Source organism: Arvicanthis niloticus, chromosome 9 (genome assembly GCF_011762505.2).
Source record: "Arvicanthis niloticus isolate mArvNil1 chromosome 9, mArvNil1.pat.X, whole genome shotgun sequence".
NCBI lineage: Eukaryota > Metazoa > Chordata > Mammalia > Rodentia > Muridae > Arvicanthis > Arvicanthis niloticus.
The window spans coordinates 26125710-26136103 of record NC_047666.1 but is presented as its reverse complement, the minus strand read 5'-3'; the positions used below and the strand labels follow the sequence as shown (position 1 = coordinate 26136103).

The 10394-nt window shown below is 46.3% G+C and overlaps 1 long non-coding RNA gene across 11 annotated transcripts in view; it reads right to left on the bottom strand.

The window, feature by feature from the left end:
* Positions 1 to 4130: 4130 nt before the first annotated feature.
* LOC117715188 (uncharacterized) overlaps positions 4131 to 10394 on the bottom strand; it is a 54773-nt gene continuing 48509 nt past the window's right edge. For all 11 annotated transcript variants that reach the window (XR_013112489.1, XR_013112491.1, XR_013112493.1 and 8 more), the window contains one exon: positions 4131 to 9879. This is a non-coding gene — a long non-coding RNA (uncharacterized LOC117715188). The remainder of the gene's footprint in view (positions 9880 to 10394) is intronic.

The window sequence follows — 10394 nt, the reverse complement described above, 5'->3', positions numbered from 1 at the left end:
GATTGCCATTCTCTACTTACTGCTCTGAAACAGGGTCTACTACAATGACATCAAACTCACAACCCTCTTGCCTCAGTCCCAGGGGCTTGGATTACAAATCCAGAAAACACACACTTCTGTCTTTTCTGTCTTTAACATGATAGTGTTACAGACTTGGGGATTTGTAGTTACAGTTGTAGAATTTTGGTCTCTTTTAAAACCACAGAAGTAGTATAAGAATATGTCTTTGTTTTAATCCCAGGTGTGGGATGTGAGGACTCTTCAGATTGTTCACAGCAGCTGACTATGATTTGCCTCGTGCTCTAGCAGGGGTGTGATTTTGCCAGCGGCAGATGGTTTCTGGGATTGTGTGACGTTTGGAATTCTGGGGACTTTTAGAGGGTATATAAATGCTAGGGCCCTGAGAGCAGGGGTTGTTGGTTGGTTGCTGTTGGTGGCTGTTGGTCACAGTTTGTTAAGTAGCCATGCACATAGAAGAAGAAAGAAGAAATTAGATATCCTGACGGCAAAGATCAAACTTTCCCCAAGGAACTTGCCCTAATCAGCAGGAAGTAGTGTAATGATACATTGCCCCCCTTTTTTCTACTCTTCTTTCTCTTCTGCCTAGTGTTAGGCGGTTAAAAGGGTGAAAAGGGGGTGGAGAAGGGTAGAAGAAAGAAGACCCCACAAAGTAGCCAAAGTACAAGTAGAAGGGGTTTTATAAGAAAGCAGGCTGAGCAAGCCATGAAGAGCGAGCCTGAAAGCAGCCCTCCTCCAGACCTCTGCATCAGCTCCTCCTCCAGGTTCCTGCCATGCTTGAGTTTATCCTGAGGATAAACTACTATATGGAACTGTAAGTGAAATACATTCTTCCTTCCCCCTCCCATGTTGTTTTTGGACATGATGCTTCATTGCAGTAACAATACCCTAACTAGGACAGAGGGCACCGCCACAACGGGTCTATGGAAGTCACATGGCAGCTCTGTGGAGTTGGTTCTCTACTTCTACCTTTCATGGGTCCTGGGAATCAAACTCAAGTCACCAGGCTTGCAGTCAATCATCCTTACCTGCTAAGCTGTCTCGCCAGTGCGTCTTGCCTTCTGTATGCCACTGAGTTCATTTCCTTCAGGTATACAGGCGATAAAGAACCTGTTCTGTATGCAAAGTAAGCTCTAAAAATCTGCCACTTAACAAACATCTAGAACTAACAGAACAGTTATTATTCACTTTAAAATACAGGAAGAGGATGCCTGTTCCCTGTGGTGTGGTAAGTGCATATGGTATGTTTAGACAGGCCGTAGAAACAATAGGACAGGGTATGTGTGTCTCCAAACTGTGGGTGCACACATTATGTATATGGTGTTTGCTGAAAGTCAGTTATACCCCAATAAAACTAAAGGCAGTGGGGACTAGACTATGAAGGGTGGTCCTGCAACCAGACATCTGACACCCACTGATGGAGACCTTTCTTTCCTGTCCCAGGTACTTGTGGGTTTTCTAGCATACCTATCCTCCCATTCACCGCTCACAGAATACAGAATCATAACATCCTAAACATAACACAGATGAGGAGGAGGTGAGGTAGAAGTCACAGAGAGACTCCCAAAGCCTACACCTGAGAAGATAGGCCCCCACCAGCTGCCAGCTGAGGGAAAGGCAGGGGAGGACCTGAGTAGGAGGCGAGGCATCTTATCACTTCACTCAGTATCTGTCGTGAGGGCAGTGAGGTGGGGCAGGAGCCTTGCCTGAAGCATTAGTTCACATCTGTACAGAAGAGGGTGGGCTGGAAGAGGGCCTTCTAACTGTGTCCAGGGGCCCTCTGCAGGGCATCAGAACAAAGGCCTCTTCAAGTCTTTTTTCTCCTCTCAAGCCTAGAGGTCGGGCATTAGAAGACTCATTCCATTACTTGATAACATCTTTTCTTATGTTTATAGGCCATTAGACTTTCTTTCTTCCGATGTTCTTTGGGGTTGGCGCTCATAAGTTAGTAAGAGACAGGGCTAGAGAGCAGTAAAGAAGCACTGCCCACAGGGTCTTCCTCATTTGCCCCTTTCTTCCCTCCCTCCTCTCCTCCTGGTCCCCTCTGCACCAGCCCTCTGAACCGCCCACCCTCCATTTGAAGACAGAGTAGCTCTAGGACAGCCACCTCTCCCTGAGTCCTGCCCTCTCCCCGGTCCCTCCAATCACTTCAGTTGGAGGACCTGCAGCAGACAGGGGGAGTTCTGCTGCCGAACCGATGGTGTATCTTGCTCATTCCTCAAACTCATCTCTTGGATGCCTGGAATCCCATCCTCCAAGAGATTCAAGGTAAATTTTTTGAGACTCTGTCTCAAAACAAACAAACAAACAAACAAACCCAAAAGACCCCCAAAAATTAAAGTCTGGTCTCACCAGATGTCTGTTGGGTCTTAACAGGGTGAGCTTTTGGTGACAGCCTGGCTAAAAATGAGGTGTCAGAGTAGTAAACACCTACAAGGGTTGCAAAGGCTGCTCCGGACCAGGGACAGTGATGGATGGTGCAGAAGCAGGTCCCCAAAGCCATTTGGAATGACACCAAGGAGAAAAGCCCCCAGCATGGTTGTGATAGCACAGGTAGAGAGTGCCCGGACCTTCAGTTTCTCTTTAACCCCAGCAAACCTGCTTGGCAGCCATCTTCTTCAAAGCAACTTTAATCCCCAGGGTAAGAAGCTTTCTGTGTGGTCTCCAGGCAGACTCAAGAACCATAATAACCTAGTGAGTTCAAAACTTCCATCCCTGGGGCGGGGGGGGGGGGTCTCTTCCGGTGGCACAGCAAAAGGCCTGCGATGTTTGAGATACTCAAGCAAGCCCTCCAAAGTCCCCCTTCCAAAAGGATCCACCCTGCTACATCTACCTGGCCCTTAAAGAGTTCCTCTAGATCAGTGGTTCTCAACCTTCCTAAGGCTTTTGGAACCTTTAATACAGTTCCTCATGTTGTGGTGACCCCAGACCATAAAATGATTTTGCAGCTATATCATAGCTAATTTTGCTACTGTTATGAATTGTAATGTAAATATCTGTGTTTTCTGATGGTCTTAGGTGACTCTGTGAAAGGGTCCTTTAGCTCCCAAAGGGGTCACGACCCACAGATTGAGAACTGCTACTCTAGAAAACCAAGATCCTTACTGTGCAGCAAGGAGCAAGAAGGGCTGCTGCAGTCTGGAGTCACACAAGAACAGACTGGAGGTAATCCTGGGACCCCTGTGTCAGGGACTCTGGAGTGGCAATCCCAAGGGTAAGAGAGTAGAGTGGGGATATGGCAGGGTTAGGGGCTTCTATCTTGAAGCTGTGCTGTCATATGCAATTTAGATTACAATATATCCTCCTCAGGTCTCTGAGGGGTCTGAAGGCTAAGCTAGTGAAAGAAGAAACTTTATCTAAAGGAACTCAATTTATGATGTCTGCTCCAGTGATCAACACCAGTGTCTCATGATGAATAGACAGGAAAAGATTTGAAGTTTATGTAAAACCTGAGAATATGAAAGCTTCTAAGAAAATGCTTGAAGGTCTAGGAAGGTGTTTTGAGGTTGGTAAATGTAAATTGTGAAAGCTGGGGACATGAAAACCTTGGATGGTGACAGGAGAGTACGTTAAGGGGCGTGGGAGGAAGGAAAATGTTTCTAATCTCTCCCTCCTGTGCTGCTGTTGTAAACAGAACGATTCTATCTCCCTCCCACAGGTCAACCCGACTACAGAGAAGTACTGTCAATCAACAGCCTGTTTCCCTCCCACCTGCCTATTCCTAAGGGTGGGATCTATTCCCCTTTTCCTGATCCTAGGACCCATCCATCCTCCTCCTCTAACTCCCAAGACCAGGGCCCTAAGAGTTTCAAATGTTCACCCATGAAAACGCTTTCTTCCTAAATCTTTAACTTTATCCTCTGCCCTAACATATATCTGTTCCAGCATCCTGCCAAGTCCAGGTGTTTACTCAGACTCAGACCCTCCAAAGCAGTTGCCCACAAGGGCTCTGGCCCAGCCTCAAAGGAGGCTTCAACTGGGCCTGCACACCCCTACCCCCAGAAGGTCCCACAGCCTGGACAGCAGTGAAATAACCAGCTCTTCTGGACTTCCAGCTTTTTGCCCCACCCTCCAAAGACACCCCAGTGTCAGCAGGAAACAGTCATAGACAATTATGTTGCCCCATTAGTCATTTATTATCAACAAAAGGCTGGGATGTTTGCTTTCAGACCCCAGGACAAGGGCATATTTTACATATTAAAGCAGACCTAGTCTCCAGGTTCTCCCAGCATCCCTCAGTCCCTACATGGCACACCCTGACCCCAATCATGAACTTTCCAGCCCAGGGGCTGGGCTGCCCTTCACCCAGAGGCTCTTCCCTATTTTGACATCTTTTCTCCTTCTCTTTCTCCCTCTTTCCCTCTCTCCTCTCTCTCCCTCCCTCTCCATGTCAACTTTCTTGGCCTCAGTTCTTGAACGGGCCAGTAAAGAGCAGCTTCCCAATGAATCTGCATACATATATATATGTATATATGCATTTGAATTGGCTCATTTTACTGGTGAAGAAGTTATCAGATGGCACATTTTTAAAATTACGTCAGAGTTAGCTGAGGTAGGGGTGGCTGTGTTGCAGGACAGGTAGAGATGTGGGGTGCCAAAGACCCGACTGCCAATTCCTGACTCTACTGCAATAATACAAACCAGCTGACTAAAAAGGATGACAGAAATCAACACAGAGGCCAAGAGCCAAGCGTTAACGGGAGACCTTCCAACTCGTGACATTATGCTGGTCAGAGTGAGGGGATAATCACAGAGACCAGGATCTTCCTAAGGGATCTTTGGCAGATGATGCAGGCAGAACAGAGGCATGGCAATCCTGAGCGTAATCTGTAGTCTGTCACATGACACAATCCACGGCCTCCTGTCACATGATCTTCGCCCCCCCACCCCCCAATCTCCCTTCCCTCCCTTGGCTGTTTTGATTTGGTTAAAATAGATGCAAACCTTGGTCTTTTCTATTTTTAACAGCCAGCCATTACATAATCCACCCTGTAATCGCTGACTTGAAGCACGACTGGCAACAGCAGAAAATCCCTGGCGTTCGTGACAGGGAAGGACCAGCCAACACAGAAACCTCTGGTGGCTACGCTGACTGCCAACTGCCAGAGGAGTCACATGGGCCCTGGGAAATCCCTCCCCCATGGCCTTTTGGGAACAGCAGGCTTTGGGGGAAGGGAACAGGCAGCCTGCCTGGGAGGAGTGGTACTGAGATGGGCTCAGACTCCAAAGGTGAAGGGGGCCCTGGCCCAGACCCCCTTAGACTCAATTTTCTTCCTAGGGAATGGAGTCTCCAGAGCCATGGGCCTTTCCAAACACCACCCTGGCTCTAATAGCCCTCTGAAACATTCCTGCAAGAATGGAAAATGGACACAGAGCCAGGAAGCTGTATTGTGGGCTCAGAGAGCAACCCCCACTTCTGCAAAACTCTGAAGATGCTAGTCCGGAACAGCATCCAGTTGGTTAAGGTTTGCAGCCCACAGAGAGCAGGCGCTCCATGCACCAGGACTGGCAGTGCATGCTGGCAGTGTGGCACTGCAGGAGGCAGAGAGGACAGCCTCTCTCCCTGAATTTGCCAATCTTGCCCCAGACCTAACCTTGTGAATCCAGGAGGCCAGTCTAACCTATAACTCATTCAATCAATATCTGTGGAGTGTCACACACTGGATGGGGGGGTTGGGGGGGGGAATAGAGAGTAAAGTCACTGCCTGCTAGGATACCATCAGACAGGGACCAGTGGTGACAAGGAGCTGCTGAGGGCATACAGAGGGCAGCCAGGGCTGAGGGGTCAGAGGTCATTCTCAAGCATTCAGGGTCCTCCTACTTCCTGCTTCCTTGATTCCTGTACTTAACATTTACTGGGGTTTCCCTATGCAGATTGCTAGGGTCTCATTTGACAGCACTTTAAGACAAAAGGTTCTGCTGAGAAGGCTGAACTGCAGCCCAGGGAGGACTGCATACAATTTATACATGAACATTATTTCTGGTTGATGAAAATCCAAATCAAATGTTCTTAAGGAACAAAGAAAAGGCAGCTGGACCCATCGGGAGAAAACTTGATAGCTTATCACACAGTCACACCCAGGCTCTCAGCAGACAGCTATCAGCATCTAGATCCTTCTCTCTCAGCTCAGCCTTCATCTGTGTCTGCTTCATCTTCCACTTCTTGGTGCAGAGATGGCCATATCCTATGGACTTTACATTTTACCTTAAGAAACAGAGAGCTTTTTTTTTTTTTTAACAGTTCTAAGCAAGACCCAGAAAGCTCTGACTCCCCAACTTGGATCTGCTCCATGGGGACACTACTCTCCAACTGACAGGTCACATGGTCTTCAAACGAAATGGAAACTGGATGTGGTGGCACCTGCCTTTAATCCCAGTACCCAGGGGCTAACAGATCTTTGTGAGTCTGAGTTTGGTGCCAGCATGAACTTACTCAGTCAGTTCTAGACCTGCTAAGGCTATGTAAAAAGACCCTATCTCAAAAAAAAAAAAAAAAAAAAAGAAAAGAAAAAGAAAGAAAGAAGAAAGAAAGAAAGAAAAAAGAAAAAAAAGAAACGTGTTTACCCACCAGGACCTTCTTTGAGACTGGGAAGGAGATAGTCTTCAAAGGAAAAACCGAGTTCTTCAACTAAGATAGGAGGATGCATGCCGAGCCTGGAGTAACAGTCATATGAAGTCACACAAGAGGCTTAGCAAGATGGGTCAGTAGGTAAAGGCACTTGCCACCAAGCTTAGTGACCTGAGTTTGATCCCCATGGTAAAGAACTGACCCCCAAATGTACTCCTCTGGCCTCTATCCCAAGTATACTGTAGCATGTGTACACCCCAACACAGATACACAAACACAAAAGAAATACATATATATATATGTATATACATATATACATAAATATATATATTTATGTATAAATATATATATTTTTTAATCTCCATTAACCAGGTCTTTTTCCCTAAGGATACTTGTCAAGCGTGGCACAGGCTTACCCCTTGCTTTATGACACTCACTGGAGCACTGGTGTCTGCTTAGACTTTGCTAGAGCAGTCTTCAAGTCCCAAGAGCTTACTTAGTGGTCTTCTCACCCCTTTCACCCCAAGTGCTGTACCTGGGAAGGTTGCTGCTCTGGGTCTTTGGCCAGCATCCCGGGCTTCTGTGTAACTCCCAGGGAGGGAAGGATGTGACCAAGACCTTCCTTTGTGGCATCTGAACTGGAACTGGCCTTCTTTGGTCAGAAAGGATTGTTAGCAGGGAGACCTGGTCACACATCTGAATCACTAGGACGACAGCAGCTGGATGTGAGCTGCAGGCATGCCCTTGGGCATGCTCTTAAAGCTGATGATCCCAAGTCCATGAGAAGTCCCAATGGCTCTTGCTGGAGTTCTGACGTCTATCTCACTTCATAAGACTGATCTCTCCCCTCTGCACTAAGCATCCCCAGAATGGGATTCAGCTCTCTGCATGCTTTATCAAAAATAAAACACACACACACACATACACACACACACACACACACACACACACACACACACACACACAATATCATGTATTTGGGGCTGGAGAGATGGCTCAGTAGTTCAGAGCACTTGCTGCTCTTCCAAAAGACCATCACGTGGCACTCAGCACCCATGTTAGGCAGTTTATAACAGCCTGTAATTCTAGCACCAGGGGACCTGACACCCTCCTTTGGGCTCTACAGAGGCAGACATTCACATAAATAAAAATAATAGATAGCTAGGTAATAATGGCCCATATCTTTAATTCCAGCACTTGGGAGGCAAAAGTAGGCAGTTCTCTGTGAGTTCAAGGCCAGCCTGGTCTACAGAGCAAGTTCCAAGACAGCCAAGGCTACACGGAGAAACCCAGTCTCAAAACAACAATAAATAAATACCAAGTGTCTGCCACATTCCCTGGGGCAATGCAGAAACAGAGAAGCTCTATTACACATAGCATGGTCCCTTCACCTGCTGCTCAAACACCTCATACCATGTGGGCATGGTAAGCAGGGCTCTCTCCTCCCCTCAGAAAAGCAGTCCCCTCATGTGATCCTGAGCAGGCTGCTCTTCATCCCCCTGCCTGGATGGAGTCAGGCCCCTGTGGATCATTCATCCTAGAGTCTACCCTTAACAGCATTAAGGTACAGTCTTGAAAGTCTTCTCACCAGCACCCATGAAGGTAAAGGAACCCCAACAATAAATGACAGGAGCACCCACCTTCAGCAGCAGAACTGGCCCCAGTCAGTTTATTTCAAATTATTTCTTTATCTTTCCAAAGTCTGACACCTTCATACAGACAGACATGCAGGCAAAATGCCAATGAATATAAAATTAAAATAAATAAATTATTTTAAAAAATAGTTTAGTTACCTCAGTCTCTTTAATAAAAAGGGCTTTAGGAGCCAGAGAAATGGCTCACCTGGTATAAAGGTTCCTGCCACCAAGCCCAGTGATCAAGCCCAGGACCCACATGGTGAAAGGAGAGAATCTATTTCTGTAAATTGTCCTCTGATACTGACAAAAACAAACGAAGAGGTGGCTGGAGAGATGGCTCAGCAGTTAAGAGCACTGACTGCTCTTCCAGAGGTCCTGAGTTCAATTCCCAGCAACCACATGGTGGCTCACAACCATCTGTAATGGGATCCGATGGCTTCTTCTGCAGGTGTACAAGCAGGCAGAACACTGTATACATAATAAGTAATAAATCTTAAAAAAAAAAAACCAACAAATGAATAAAATATTTTTAATTAAAATAATAAATAAATAAAAAGGGCTTTAAAACTGAAACTGGATCACTGGCCAGCCTGAATTAGTTTCATATGTAAAACCAGACGTGGTTTTCCTAGAGTAACCAGCCTCTTGCTGAAAATGAGAAAGTCACAAAGCAGGTTTCACTGTAAACACCAACTCAAGCATCATGCTGCTGACAACGGCTTTACCTCTTCCTAGTCCTTTATCTAAAGAACTTGCTCTCCTGGGACTGTCCTCAGTAATCTAGCCCTTCTGTCTCATGGCAAATGATCAGATATTTCCAGATTTAAAAGTAATAAAGTTTAAAATGTATGTAACTTGTAAAGGTCTAAGAAAACAATTTAAGGTGTGTGAACGTTTGAGGAAGTGATTTAAGGCATGTGAAAAATGAGATTTATAGACGACATATGACGCTAAGACTTCAGAGTTCAAACTTTAACTATTGATAGAGTTCTGACAAGTTATTAGTCCAGCCTTGGTAACAGCTATAATTATCACTGGCTATTAAACCTTTCTTAAAAATTATCATAGTCACAGGCTAAAAATTTTAGTCACAGGCTCAACTTTTAAATTCCTTTTGGTTGTTTTCTAAATATAGATTAAAAGTCTCTCGGGCTGGAGAGATGGCTCAGCAGTTAAGAGCACTGACTGCCCTTCCAGGAATTCTCAACAACCACATGATGGCTTACAACCATCTGTAATGGGGATCCAATGCCCTTTTCTGGTCTGTCTGAAGACAGCAACAGTGTACTCACACACATGAAATAAAAGAAAAAGAATAATAAGAAGAAAATCACCATGATCCTTGTAATTTGTGGTAGGGGTTATAATAAAAAAAAAAGTGCTCTCAATGCACTGCCAACATCTGCATTTAATCTCCACCGATCCAGCCATCTGGACCGAGGAAATCTGCTCGTGCTTCCACCCCAGGATGGGCCTCAGTCTTCCGGGCCCCCAACCTCCTCTTCTCTTTTGGTCTGTTTCCCCCAGGACACTTCTGTGTCATGGCAGATGGATGCTTATGCTTCTTCTTGTTGATAATGTCTCAGGCTTTGTTCCTGCTGTGGCTCAGAGGCCTGAGTCTTCTCCAGTAGTCCAGACACTTGTTAACTGCTTTTTCTGCAATGAGAATGTCAGTGCAGATTTCAGACAGTGGTCAGGCTAATACCTTTCATGCTTAGTCTAACTCTACTCCAGCAGATTTCCACTTGGCTAACAGACACCATCCAGGAGTCAACAGTGACCTGCAACTGCACCATAACGGGCTCATCCCCTAGCCTGGGTGGTCCTGGGACACTGCCATAGGTCTACTGGGAAGCAGTCCAACCAAGTGAAGGAGAACTGGCTTGTCAAGAACAGCATCCAGAAACCGATGCCAAGGCTCTCCTTTGGCCTCCCTTGGGCCCCATCTCTACCTCTTCTCAGCCCACGGGGCTATCTTTTTCATAATTATAATGTTCCCTGTCTCTCCAGGTTCTTTTAGGTGAAATTAGCCAGGTGCTTCTGATAGAATTCCCACAAGTCTCTTGCCTTACCTGACACCATCCCCCACCCCAGCCCCAACTCCCTTTTCCCTCCCCACCTCTGACCTATATTCCAGCCTTCTGAGCCCCCTATGAAAACCCTGGCCAGCT